General features: G+C 41.6%; 1 long non-coding RNA gene across 1 annotated transcript; it reads right to left on the bottom strand.

The window, feature by feature from the left end:
• Positions 1–4,393: 4,393 nt before the first annotated feature.
• LOC145877424 (uncharacterized) lies at positions 4,394–8,277 on the bottom strand. The gene is made up of 2 exons (XR_014391721.1): positions 7,473–8,277; positions 4,394–4,737 (listed from the first exon to the last, which is right to left on the bottom strand). It is a non-coding gene; the product is annotated as an uncharacterized LOC145877424 (long non-coding RNA).
• Between the last annotated feature and the right edge of the window lie 5,552 nt (positions 8,278–13,829).

The raw sequence follows: 13,829 nt of genomic DNA, 5'->3' as shown, positions 1-13,829 counted from the left end.
GCGCAAAGGACCCAAGGCCGGGCCTACGATAAGTCCGCGACATCCCGTGAGTTCTCCGTGGGAGAGAAAGTGATGGTGCTCGTGCCCACAGCTGAACACCGTTTGCTGGCGCAGCAGAGGGGGCCCTACGAGGTAATGAAAAGGGTCTCACCGGTCAATTACCTCATCAAACAACCCGACAGGAGGAAGAAGGTCCAACTCTATCACATAAACCTGTTGAAGAAGTAGGTGGCTTTGATGGCCATGGAGGGCCAAGGGAAAGAGGAGGTTCTACCACAGGTGCGCCATGGCCAAACTCTCCTGCCGGAACAGTTGAGACAGCTAGACAAGCTGATTATGAACTTCGGCCGGGTATTCTCTCCATTCCCAGGACAAACAGATGTCTTGTTCCACCATATCCACACTGAACCCGGCAAGAAGGTGCATATCCGTCCTTACAGGATTCCTGAGGCCCGCCGAGTCATCGCCAAGAACGAGGTAAGGGAGATGCTGAGGATGGGTGTGATCGAGCCATCGACGAGTGAGTGGTCCAGTCCCATAGTCCTGGTCCCCAAACCCGATGGTAGTATGAGACTCTGCAACGACTTTAGGAGCATGAATGCAATCTCTACATTCGACGCGTATCCCATGCCCTGCGTGGATGAACTCTTGGAGCGCTTAGGAAAGGCCAAGTTCATCAACACCCTGGATTTGACGAAGGGATATTGGCAAGTGCCGGTGGCTCCAGAGGACCGCCCAAAGACCGCCTTCGCCACACCGGAGGGGCTTTTTCAGTATGTGAGGATGCCCTTCGGACTGCATGGTGCTGCTGCAACTTTCCAACGCCTCATGGATGCCATTCTACGGCCCCATCAAGAGTACGCAGCGGCGTACATAGACGATGTGGTCATCCACAGCAAGGACTGGGATAGTCACCTCCTACAACTACGGGCGGTGCTCATGAGTCTGGAAGCCACAGGGTTGATGGCCAATCCAAAAAAATGCTGCCTGGGTCTGTCCGAAGCGGAATACCTGGGGTACACAGTGGGGAATGGGAAAATACGCCCACAGGCAGAGAAGACCAGGGCAATTCGGGACTGGCCTCGACCCCAGACCAAGCGGGACGTTCGGGCCTTAGGGATAATGGGATATTATCGCCGTTTTATCCCTGGATATGCAAACATTGCCAACCCCTTCACAAACCTCATCAAGAAAAACTTGCCAAACCGGGTAGAGTGGAAAGATGAGGTGGAAGATGCCTTTCAATTGCTAAAAGAGGGCCTGTGTTCTGATCCCGTCCTACAGGCTCCGGACTTCTCACAAGAGTTCATTGTACAGGTAGACGCCTCGGATACGGGGCTTGGGGCCGTACTAGCTCAGGGTGAAGGCGAAGCAGAGAGACCGATTTCTCTTTATAAGTAGGAAGCATGTGAGCCAAGGTAACCAGAGGCAATTAAGCACAGCTGACGGTACTAATGACATATTCTCTTTCCCCTACAAGAGAGAGGATGGAACCAGCAAGAAGGGAGGAAGATAAACTATCTCTGGAGAATGGCTACGGAGAGAGAGGTGCTATCCAAGAAGATCCATTAAGACGGTGACGAATATGTGATTGTTGTTATAGTTTAAAGATAATCGTAATGTGATCCTGTGTCATCTAAAGAAGAAGATGTATGTTGTTCCTTTGGAGATTCTCATTGACTGTGTTGGAGTGTTTGTATTGTCAGAAATCCCTCAATAGAGAACTGTGTTCAATCAAGAAAACCTACTCTTGACTCATTTATTCCACCTTTCCGCTTTAGAGTGACACCAAATGACTTGGTCCGCTCACAAAAGCTACAAGATAACATCCATAATGCTAGCTGGACTCTTATTATCAGTATGTGCTGATGGACAAAAACTGTAACCATGGAAATGCATTATGATGATTGCACAGTAAATGTCCTGGCTAGTGTGTTAGTGGAAGACTACAATGTACTGGCTAGTGTGTTAGTGAATACTACAATGTACTGGTTAGTGTGTTAGTGGAACACTACAATGTACTGGCTAGTGTGTTAGTGGAACATTACAATGAACTGGCTAGTGTGTTAGTGGAACACTACAATGTACTGGCTAGTGTGTTAGTGAAACACTACAATGTACTGGCTAGTGTGTTAGTGGAACATTACAATGTACTGGCTAGTGTGTTAGTGAAACACTACAATGTACTGGCTAGTGTGTTAGTGGAACACTACAATGTACTGGCTAGTGTGTTAGTGAAACACTACAATGTACTGGCTAGTGTGTTAGTGGAACATTACAATGTACTGGCTAGTGTGTTAGTGAAACACTACACTGTATTGGCTAGTGTGTTAGTGGAACACTACAATGTACTGGCTAGTGTGTTAGTGGAACACTACAATGTACTGGCTAGTGTGTTAGTGGAACACTACAATGTACTGGCTAGTGTGTTAGTGGAACACTACAATGTATTGGCTAGTGTGTTAGTGGAACACTACAATGTACTGGCTAGTGTGTTAGTGGAACACTACAATGTACTGGCTAGTGTGTTAGTGGAACACTACAATGTACTGGCTAGTGTGTTAGTGGAACACTACAATGTACTGGTTAGTGGAACACTACAATGTACTGGCTAGTGTGTTAGTGGAACACTACAATGTACTGGTTAGTGGAACACTACAATGTACTGGCTAGTGTGTTAGTCGAACAAGACAATATAGTTGGCAAACAGACTAATGTGAAGTACAGTAGAGACACCAAACATGTCTACCATGATATCAGAGATGGAACGTGTCCACTTTGGATTCAGGAGACCACAACAATACAAACCAAAGTCAGGCAGCCTCCAAAATATATTGTTGTTGTTTGACTCTGATCAGTCCAAATTCTGCTGTGATTGATCCAGTTGCAACTAGATCACAGACTCCCTCTGTAAATCCCTCTGTAATTGTAGCTGACGACAGACAGAGAAGATTGTGGGTGTTGTAATAGTGCAACAGAGCAGTGTTCAGTTAGGATTCAGGTAAGATTCAGTTAAGATTCAGTTAGGAATCAGTTAGGATTCAGGTAAGATTCAGTTAGGAATTCAACATGAAATTCCATCGGGGACTACGTTGGAAACAAGTTGAATCTATTTAACATGTGAGTCCCTTCTTGTATTGTTGTTAAAGACAGGAAGCTGTAATAGTCTAGAATGTGTCTGCCAACAGAGAGATCTTACCAGTACCAAGACCATCCATCCCTGGAATATCATTTCCAAACCTGAGGAAAACAATCAACATCACTTTGTTATTATAGAACATTATTAGGACAACCATATCATCAACTGTAAACTATCTAAATGTTGTCACTGTTGAGGTTGTATGTCTGAACATGAATTGTATCACACTGTATGTTCTAATCATTATTTCTCCACCAGTGGTGGCTAGTGGGCAAAGATATCAGAGGATCAGCTCATTGTAGTCCATTACATTTCAGCATTTAGAATAAGCCTGTACTCCTATATCTTCACCCACCAGCCTCCTCTGTTCTCTACCCACAAAAGCATTGAGTACCACTGAATTACCTTGTATAGAAATCAAATGAATAGTGCTGGAGTCAGGTCTAGAGGTAACATTGCTGACTAGAATAGTGCTGGAGTCAGGTCTAGTGGTAACACTGCTGACTAGAATAGTGGTGGAGTCAGGTGTAGTGGTAACACTGCTGACTAGAATAGTGCTGGAGTCAGATCTAGTGGTAACACTGCTGACTAGAATAGTGCTGGAGTCAGATCTAGTGGTAACACTGCTGACTAGAATAGTGCTGGCGTCATGTGTAGTTGTAACACTGCTGACCAGAATAGTGCTGGAGTCAGATGTAGTGGTAACACTGCTGACTAGAATAGTGCTGGAGTCATGTGTAGTTGTAACACTGCTGACTCCAGATCACACACAGACCCACTGGACATGAGGTTACTAATCTTGCCTCAGCCCCCACTCTCTGTCTCCCTCTCTACCTTACCACCGTCACTGACCTTAAACAATACAATATAAAAAATATATATGTAAAAAATATAATTAAATCAGAGATAAAATTTGAAATACATTTGGAAATGTTTAGTTATCTTTATTTGTAGAACTAAATCAAATGAATAGTGACTCATCCAATGACCCCCCTCTGGGCATGCTTTTAAACTGGAGAGTGTAACTCTGTTTGAACTTGGAGGGGCCCTTGGTTGGGGAGCGAGGACAGGTGGCTCGGATGGTGCCCAGGTTATTCATGGTTCTGTTGGTCTCTGTGGGGACACTGGGTCGGTCTGTAGACTGTCTGTCTGTGGTGGTTTCTGGTTTGGTTACACTGATTTAATGTAGATAAGAAGAGATGTCAGGTATCTTGTATAGTTTGAATAAATATCTATGGAATTTAATATAATTCATTTGGATGAGATGGGGCATCTCAAGAGATTTAATCTGAACCCAACAACATTTTATCTTTAACCCAACGACACTTTACATGTGAACACCACATCCTTGTCCCACTCTGCGGTCTGAATGGTCAGATAGCTGCTGATCTTGAAGGTTTTGTCTGGTTGCTGCTCAGCAGGGCTGGTAGAAACATCTTCTGTCACTGATTCACCGCTAGACATCCAGCTGACATCTGCTAACCCCTTGGACCTCTGAGACAGGTTACTAGCCAGACACACCAGTGTTGCTCTGCTGGACTTGAGGTCTTCAGTGGATGGAGGGAACAGGGTCACAGCAGGTGTAGCCAGATCTCCATCTGTAGAAAGTAGTCAACGGATGGGATGAGAAGAAAACACAACTGATAACAGTTTAGATTTCAGTACATGTGGGTATCATTACCAATACACTCTGCATTAAGAGCAATTAAATAGAGAACTGCTCTTCATGATGTTTACAATGATATTGATAGAAGGAATCATACAGTGTTAAGGTGTTAAAATGAGAGACAGAGCAATTTCTGGAAACATTATTTATAATATTACATCACAGTTCTGGAAGACTAAAATGCTAAAAGCTGAACACAATGTGGACATTTTAAATATAAAATACAAATAATTCACAAGCAAATTGGATAAAAAATATATATATTTGTCTAAGAAATTGAGCTGGATAAAATTTCTGGAGATGAAATATCTCCTTTACATTGAGTTATATAGACAACAGAACACAAGATATTCATGATAAAACACTTTGAGATGAAATATCTCCTTTACATTGATTTATATAGACAACAGAACACAAGATATTCATGATTAAACACTTTGAGATGAAATATCTCCTTTACATTGATTTATATAGACAACAGAAACACAAGATATTCATGATAAAACACTTTGAGATGAAATATCTCCTTTACATTGAGTTATATAGACAACAGAACACAAGATATTCATGATTAAACACTTTGAGATGAAATATCTCCTTTACATTGAGTTATATAGACAACAGAAACACAAGATATTCATGATTAAACACTTTGAGATGAAATATCTCCTTTACATTGAGTTATATAGACAACAGAAACACAAGATATTCATGATTAAACATGAACAGAGCTGACCAACCAGAGACATTCACACCGTCATCAAACTGTTTCATAAATCATTTACAAACAACATACGAGACAAGATTAAAGCAGGTGAAAAATATTAAATCAGTAAATATAAATGACATTTTATTAAATAAACATGAAAAAATATATATATCTGACCAACCTTAGATAAGAAACAAAACATATTCTATATATTAAAGGGTACTCACCAGTGACAATGAGCTTGGATCCTGGTCCGAATACCAGTTTATTCAGTTTGTATACACAGCAGTACAAAAACCTCCTCAATCTCTCTACTGAAAGGACAGGAACTGAAACATCCCATTCAGACAGAGCTTCACTCTCTCTACTGAGAGGACAGGAACTGAAACATCCCATTCAGACAGAGCTTCACTCTCTCTACTGAGAGGACAGGAATGGAAACATCCCATTCAGACAGAGCTTCACCCTCACTTGTGAGAGGACAGAAACTGAAACATCCCATTCAGACAGAGCTTCGCTCTCACTTCTGAGAGGACAGGAACTGAAGCATCCCATTCAGACAGAGCTTCACTCTCTCTACTGAGAGGACAGGAACTGAAACATCCCATTCAGACAGAGCTCCACTCTCTCTACTGAGAGGACAGGAACTGAAACATCCCATTCAGACAGAGCTTCGCTCTCTCTACTGAGAGGACAGGAACTGAAACATCCCATTCAGACAGAGCTTCACTCTCTCTACTGAGAGGACAGACAGGAACTGAAACATCCCATTCAGACAGAGCTTCACTCTCTCTACTGAGAGGACAGGAACTGAAACATCCCATTCAGACAGAGCTTCACTCTCTCTACTGAGAGGACAGGAGCTGAACATCCCATTCAGACAGAGCTTCACTCTCTCTACTGAGAGGACAGGAACTGGAACATCCCATTCAGACATAGCTTCACTCTCTCTACTGAGAGGACACGAACTGAAACATCCCATTCAGACAGAGCTTCATTCTCTCTACTGAGAGGACAGGAACTGAAACATCCCATTCAGACAAAGCTTCACTCTCTCTACTGAGAGGACAGGAACTGAAACATCCCATTCAGACAGAGCTTCACTCTCTCTACTGAGAGGACAGACAGGAACTGAAATATCCCATTCAGACAGAGCTTCACTCTCTCTACAAACATCTCAGGCTTTTCTAGAGTTTCTCTCTATGAATTAACAGTATATAGTATAGCATCATATTTTGCTTTTGGTGTCTGGTCCTTTTCAATCCATGAATTGAAGCACTATCCATTTGATGCAGTCTTCACTTGATGATGATATGATGATGAGGATTACATCAAGAATGGCTAAATCTCTTTTCACAATTGTCTTATAATCTTGTTGACATGTAGGGATGGATGGTTCTTCCATTGTGACATGTATATATTGTTATAATAATCACTGATCAACTGCTGTTTCTTAGAGTTCCCCCCTCTGCCCCTCTGTAGAAGTGAGCGTATTTGGTGAGGAGGTTTTTGTCATAGTGTATATCACTGTGAAGCCCACTCGTTAACAGAGTAGTCATTTGTCTTACAGTAATACACTGCTGAGTCTTCCTCCTCCGTATTATTAATAATCAAACTATAATCTGATATAGACTGATGATTAGATGTGAATTTAGGAGAGGAGAAACCAGAACCATATATTACAGAGGTCCAATTATAGTAGTACCACTGTAAAACATACTGAGGAACTCCTCCTGGAACCTGTTTATACCAATGAGCACTATTATCAACAGTCCCCAGGTTACAGTCCATAGTGGCCGTCTCTCCTTTCCTCACTGTCACAACAGGAGGCTTCTGTGTCACCACAGTCACACCACTGACACCTGGGAAATAAGAAGATGACATGTAATAAAGAGAAACATACAGACTCATTATTAATAAACCAGGAAGTTAAACCTCCAGGAAGTCAGACTCCTTACATGTTAGAGCAGTGATGAGAGTGCAGAGTGTCCCCAGCATGTTGTCAGTGTGTGGTGTGAATGGCCCTTACTGTCCAGCTGAGAGATGAGCAGGGTTGGAGTGTGAGGAGAGGAGAGGCTGCAGGACCCACCTATAAGGAGACAGACAGGGAGGACCAGAGGGAGGGGCCTCTACAGTTAACCTATCACCAAGCCAGGGAGGACCAGAGGGAGGGGCCTCTATATCTCAGCCTATCAGCTTCTGAGAAGATGGACTTCTGATGAATTTAAATGACGAACTATTAAACTATCAAAAATATCTATATATTTTATATTGGACGAACAAAAACCATTTGAGATCATTTTGGTTACACTGAAAAGAGAAGTATTTAGTTTCATGTGAGTTATGTTGGTAAGTTTCCCTAAAATCAGCATGTCATCATATGTATATTCTAATAATATTATCTGGATGGTGGGGTTCTGAACTAACAGTATATCACTAAATGACTGTTGATGTAATATGTCTCTACTGTAAACCAGGGGACTGACTATCATGGAGGTTATCTGATACATGGAGTCTTCTGTTAGGACGGAACCATCTGGAATATCACTTTATCTGTCATGGTTTGTGACAACTAGGTGTAATTATTAATGACAACATTCTACTAAATGTGTGAAAGGTTTTGTGTAAAACACAAGCATGTCATGTTCTCATACTGCAGACACACTGGTTCAGGATGACTTGACATTCAGTTAGTGTCTATATTCAGAACATCTGAAAGCAGAAGTGAGTGTGTTTGTTGAGGAGGTTTTTGTCATGGTGTATATCACTGTGATACGTATTCTTTAACAGAGCTGTCCCAGGTCTTACAGTAATATACTGCTGAGTCTGTCTCCTCCACATTACTGATTATAAACTGATAATCCTTATCAGACGTGGCTTTAGATGTGAAACGATCAGAGGAGAAACCAGATCCATATTGATCAGGAGAGGGATGAGTACGGTAAAACTTTAACACATACTGAGGACCTCCTCCTGGAACCTGTTTATACCAGATTACATAATTGCCTTCATCTTTGGTGATGTCACAGTGAAAAGTGACAGTTCCCTTTGTACTGACAGTCAGTACTGAAGGTGTCTGTATCACTGCTTTCTGGCAACTGACATCTGTGGGAATTAAACACACAATTTATTAAGACAATTTATCATTACATGAATGTAAAACTTCAAGGCATTGTTTTTAGATTCAGATTGAACAAACAGTAAATTCCTTACATGTTATAGCAGTGATGAGAGTGCAGAGTGTCCCCAGCATGTTGTCAGTCTGTGGTGTGAATTGCCCTTACTGTCCAGTTGAGAGATGAGCAGTGTTGGAGTGTGAGGAGAGGAGAGGCTGCAGGACTCACCTATAAGGAGACAGACAGGGAGGACTAGAGGGAGGGACCTCTACAGTTAACCAATCACCAGCTACTCTCTTTGCTCTACATGAGATCCTGTCTTCATCACTGAATCATATTCTACCTCCATCAAACCGTAACTAGAGTTTACTATCCGATACTAGTTCTACACAGGACCAACATAATGATGTGGTATCTAATCTCCTACCTCCATCAAACCATAACTGGAGTTTAATATCCTATACTAGTTCTTCACAGGACCAACATAATGATGAGGTACTCAATATGAGTCCCAAATGTCTCCCTACTCCGTTTATAGTGCACTACTGTTGACCAGAGCCCAATGAGCCTTTGTCAAAAGTAGTGCACTGTAAAGGGCATAGAGTGCAATTAGGGACATATTCTCAGTTTCAGTCCTCTCTCCCCACACAGCTCTGAGAGGAGATAGAAGAACCTCTTAATTTACATGAAGCTATAAATAAGGAGAGGAGGAGGGGAGGAGGAGGGGAAGCAGGTGTGTACTGGGGGAGAAAGGGAACAACACATCACTGCCTGTAACTCAGTGTCAGAGCTAGAACACGTCCCTGGTGAATGATTCTGATAACTAGAGATAGTAGATATGAAACTATCAGCTGGTCTTTGGGTGGGACTGAAACCAGTGGTCTGACAAGCGCCAAACTGTGCCTGCTGTGAAGCAGGTATATCCTGAGTCATTATTGGTGGTACTTTGTCCTCCTCTGCTGGACGTTGACAGAACTGCAGCCTCTATTCTGATCACTGATGCAGAATGTGAAACACTGTAGCATGACGCCGCGCTACACTGAGTGTACAAAACATTAAGAACACCTTCCTAATATTGAGTTGAATCTTACAAGGTCATAGTTTAATGCTGAAAGACTAAGTGAAGGCCAGACCTATACAGTTGTTATTAATGCTGAAAGGGTACTGAGTCCAACATCTAATGTTAATACTAGAGAACAGTTTAAACCATGAAATAATGGCAGCTTCAAACTCTCTAAACATTGGCCTTGCATTCCTGCATCCTAAGGTAAAATAGAGGCCAGCGTTCTAGTCTGAAATACTTGAATGCTTCTCCCTCTCTCTCCGGCTAGCATCTAGGTTGTTCCATCAATTCGGTGCCTATTGAAAAGTGTAACTTGGTAAAACATTTCTTAGATTTTGTCATAAATAGCACATATTCGCCTTCATAAAACAACGTGTTTTCCCATCTCAAGAGGTTAAATAAAGAAATGACTATAACAAATGCCAAATATGTGCCAAATAAAGTTACAGGGTTGATGATTTCTTCTTAAATAAGCCATGAATCCCCTCGTGACAGTGGGGAATGGAAGCTTGTTGTGTGCAAAAGGGAGTAGGAATTGAATGCAAACTTCAAAATGTTGTATTTCTTGTAAAAACATTTATATCCTATCTACATTATTCTTAATCTGCTCAGCTTTCCACCACAAAACACCACAACATTTCCAAGAAGAGTAGAACCAGCTCACTTGCTTTTGCAATATGATTTTACTATTCGATGTTTAATGTTTCTTTTGAAAAAACTATTTAAAAAGGAATAGTTTCCCCATATTAATTAAAGGTAGACTCAGCAAAAATTATGTTGCCATGAGCAGCACCAGAGATATTGAGATGAGCGAGATGTAACACTTCACCCTCACACAGTATCTGCGCATGTGCACGGGTACACTTCACACTGTGTACAGCGTGGTAGCTAGGCCATCAAAAGAGCGGAGAGGTTGAGATTTGCGCTTCAACGCTCTTAGTTGTTGTGAGAATTGACCCACTAAGCTGTTTACTTTCTGTATCTACATCATATCGCTGAGTCTACCTTTAAAACAAGAGTTCAGCTCACTGTAAGGACCGACGCTGGAGATGAGAAGCAGGTACGGGGAGTTGACATTTAATAAGGAACAGCCAGGTAACAAAACAGCATCAGCACACGGGTAAACAAGGGCATACGACAATTAATGCTGCAGCAGGGAATAGAGCGGGGAACCAGACAGATATAGGGGAGGTAATGACAGAGGTGATTGAGTCCAGATGAGTCCAATAATCGCTGATGCACGTGACAGTGGAAAGGCAGGTGTGTGTAATGATGGTGGCAGGAGTGACTAATGCTGGAGAGCCTGGCACCTTCTAGCACCAAGGAGGGGGAGCAGGGGCAGGTCACTGAGTTGACCTTAAAATGGGGGACAGACATAAATGAATCACTAATCACATAAATAATTAAGGGAAAGGGGGATACCTAGTCAGTTCTTTGTCGAAGCAACACAATAACTAAGGTTTTACATCGATGTTGAAACTTAGAGACATTTGTGGATTAAGTGTGTTAAAAACTCAGAGGGACATGTCAAAGTGCTGCATTTTGGCAGTTTAGCACGTTTGTATTCAGATAAAAAATCAGATTTATTGAATTTTCCATGTGGTTTATATGAAAGGGCACTTCATTTAATATAACAGGCTTTTAAAATTCAATATTGGTGCACAATTTCACCTTAAAATATCAAAGGAAACTCTTTGTGGAACGACTCATCTTTTCCTTTCTGTCACTGCTTCTTGTCTCCAAGGATCCCTCTTTCCACTCCACATCCCTCCGTCCTCCATCCCCTCTGCAACTTCACTCCATCTTATCTTTACACCACTGGGCTGGGATGCCATCAGCTCATTATCTTTCCCGTAGGGTGTGGCTGCTTTCCCTCAGAACCTGGGATACAGATGCTCCTGGAGAAACTTATCAGGGTTGGTGGATTCCCTGACAGGGACCTTCTTGGCTGAGCTTGCAGTAACTTAAAGCTTCATTGAGTCATGACACAAGTGTGAGGCATTCTGCTCCTTTGGGATCTGTTCCAAAGCAGTCGACAGGGTTGGGTCAAGTTTCACAAATTCATAGTAGAAGAACAAGCATTTCCGGCAGTTGTAATTGACATGCTCTCCATGTGGCTGGGAAAGAGTAGAGAATCTATATTAAGTTATTATATGGAGTTAGAAAGCATTGAACAGAAGAGACACACATCAGTTCAAATACATTAAAATGATACAGCCATAAATAAATATTCCTTTCAGTCCAATTTTAGCTGGGATGCTACTGGCTGTGGTATTGTTGTCGGTTCAGCATTAACACACTTATAGAGCAGACTCCCCACAGGCAGATTCAGGTGTCTCAGGCTCCCATTCAATTCCTCCTGTGAGTGGAATGCAGGAGTGGGAGGCAGGGGTGGACATTCTGGACGTTTTTCTGCATATTGGTCACTGGCCTTATGGTGTGTAAAGTCAATGCTGTTTAAAACCTGTTGGGGCTAGGGGGCAGTATTTTCACGGCTGGATGAAAAACGTACCCAATTTAAACAGGTTACTACTCTGGCCCAGAAAATAGAATATGCACATTATTAATAGATTTGGATACAAAACACTCTGAAGTTTCTAAAACTGTTTGAATGGTGTCTGTGAGTATAACAGAACTCATATGGCAGGCAAAAAACCTGAGAAAAATTGAATCAGGAAGTGGGGGAAATTAGAAATGTAGTTTTTCTTTTGAATCCCTTGAAAAACTACAGTGACATAGGATTTACATTGCACCTCCTAACTCTTCCATTGGCTGTCAACAATCTTTAGGAACTGGTTTTATCCGTCACCTGTTACTGGGCAGAAAATTATGGCTTTGTCAATCACTGGCCAGTCTGAGGACAGGTGTCTTATGACGCGCATGCACGTGACTTCGTTGATTTTTATTTTTCTTCTGGGATGAATACCTATTGCCCGGTTGTAAAATTATCGCAATTTTACGTAAAAAAATTACCCTAAAGGATTGATTATAAACATCTGTTTCTACAAACGGTAATGGAACTTTGAACATTTCGTCTATGGATTTGCGTCCACGCCACATGGCATTGTAAAGTGTTCTGGATGGGTCAACAAAACGGACGTATTTGGACATAAATGATGGACTTTGCAGAACAAATGAACATTTCTTGTGGAAGTGGGTGCCCATCCGAGTGCATTCCGCCGAAGATCAGCAAAGGTAAGTAAATATTTCGAACATATTTTTAGAGATTTGTCGACGTCGTGGTTGTAGGCTAACTGTATATCTTAGCATTGAAGGCTAAGTTCTGTACTCAGAATATTGAACAATGTGCTTTTTCCGTAAAGTTATTTTGAAATCTGACAAAGTGGTTGCATAAAGGAGTAGATTATCTCTAATTCTTTAAATAATTGTTATAAATTCTGTCAACTTTTATGAGTTCTTCTGTAAATGTATGTGCCTATTCACCGGGGGTTATGGGGAGAAAACATTTTCTGAACGTCACGCGCCAATGTAAAAATTGGGTTTTTGGATATAAATATAAACTTGATCGAACAAGTGCATGTATTGTCTAACATGATGTCCTAGGAGTGTCATCTGATGAAGATTGTCAAAGGTTAGTGCTTAATCTTAGCTGTATATCTGGTTTTGTGACGGCTATCCGTGCTTGGAAAATTGCTTTTTTTTTTTTTGCTAATGTGCTATGCTAAAATAATCTAATGTTTTGCTTTCACCGTAAAGCCTTTTTGAAATCCGACAATGTGATTGGATTAACGAGTAGAGTATCTTTAAAATGCCATATAATACTTGAATTTTAATTTTGAGATTATTATTGTTTTGAATTTTGTGTCGTGCTATCTCACTGGTTGTTGTCCAACCAATCCCGTTAATGGGATTTTATCCTCTAGAGGTTAACCGCTTTGGCTCAAGGTTCCTCCGAGTCCCTGCATTCCATTGTCGCTGCTCACTGGACACTGCATTCTGCAACTGTGATAGAATGTTTGTTACAAAACTACATTCAGAGAAAATCCCATTATTAACAATTGTGTGACTGAGGACTGTGTGATCAACTTAATCAAAACACATGCAAGTTTCATCATCAACTTACCTTGCTATTGTTCCCAATGAGATGAGGCCACTTATACTTACCATACTTTCGG

The sequence above is a fragment of the Salmo salar genome, chromosome 03 (assembly GCF_965601325.2).
Source record: "Salmo salar chromosome 03, fSalSal1, whole genome shotgun sequence".
Taxonomy (NCBI): Eukaryota; Metazoa; Chordata; class Actinopteri; order Salmoniformes; family Salmonidae; genus Salmo; species Salmo salar.
This window is presented reverse-complemented; position numbering and strand designations above follow the sequence as displayed.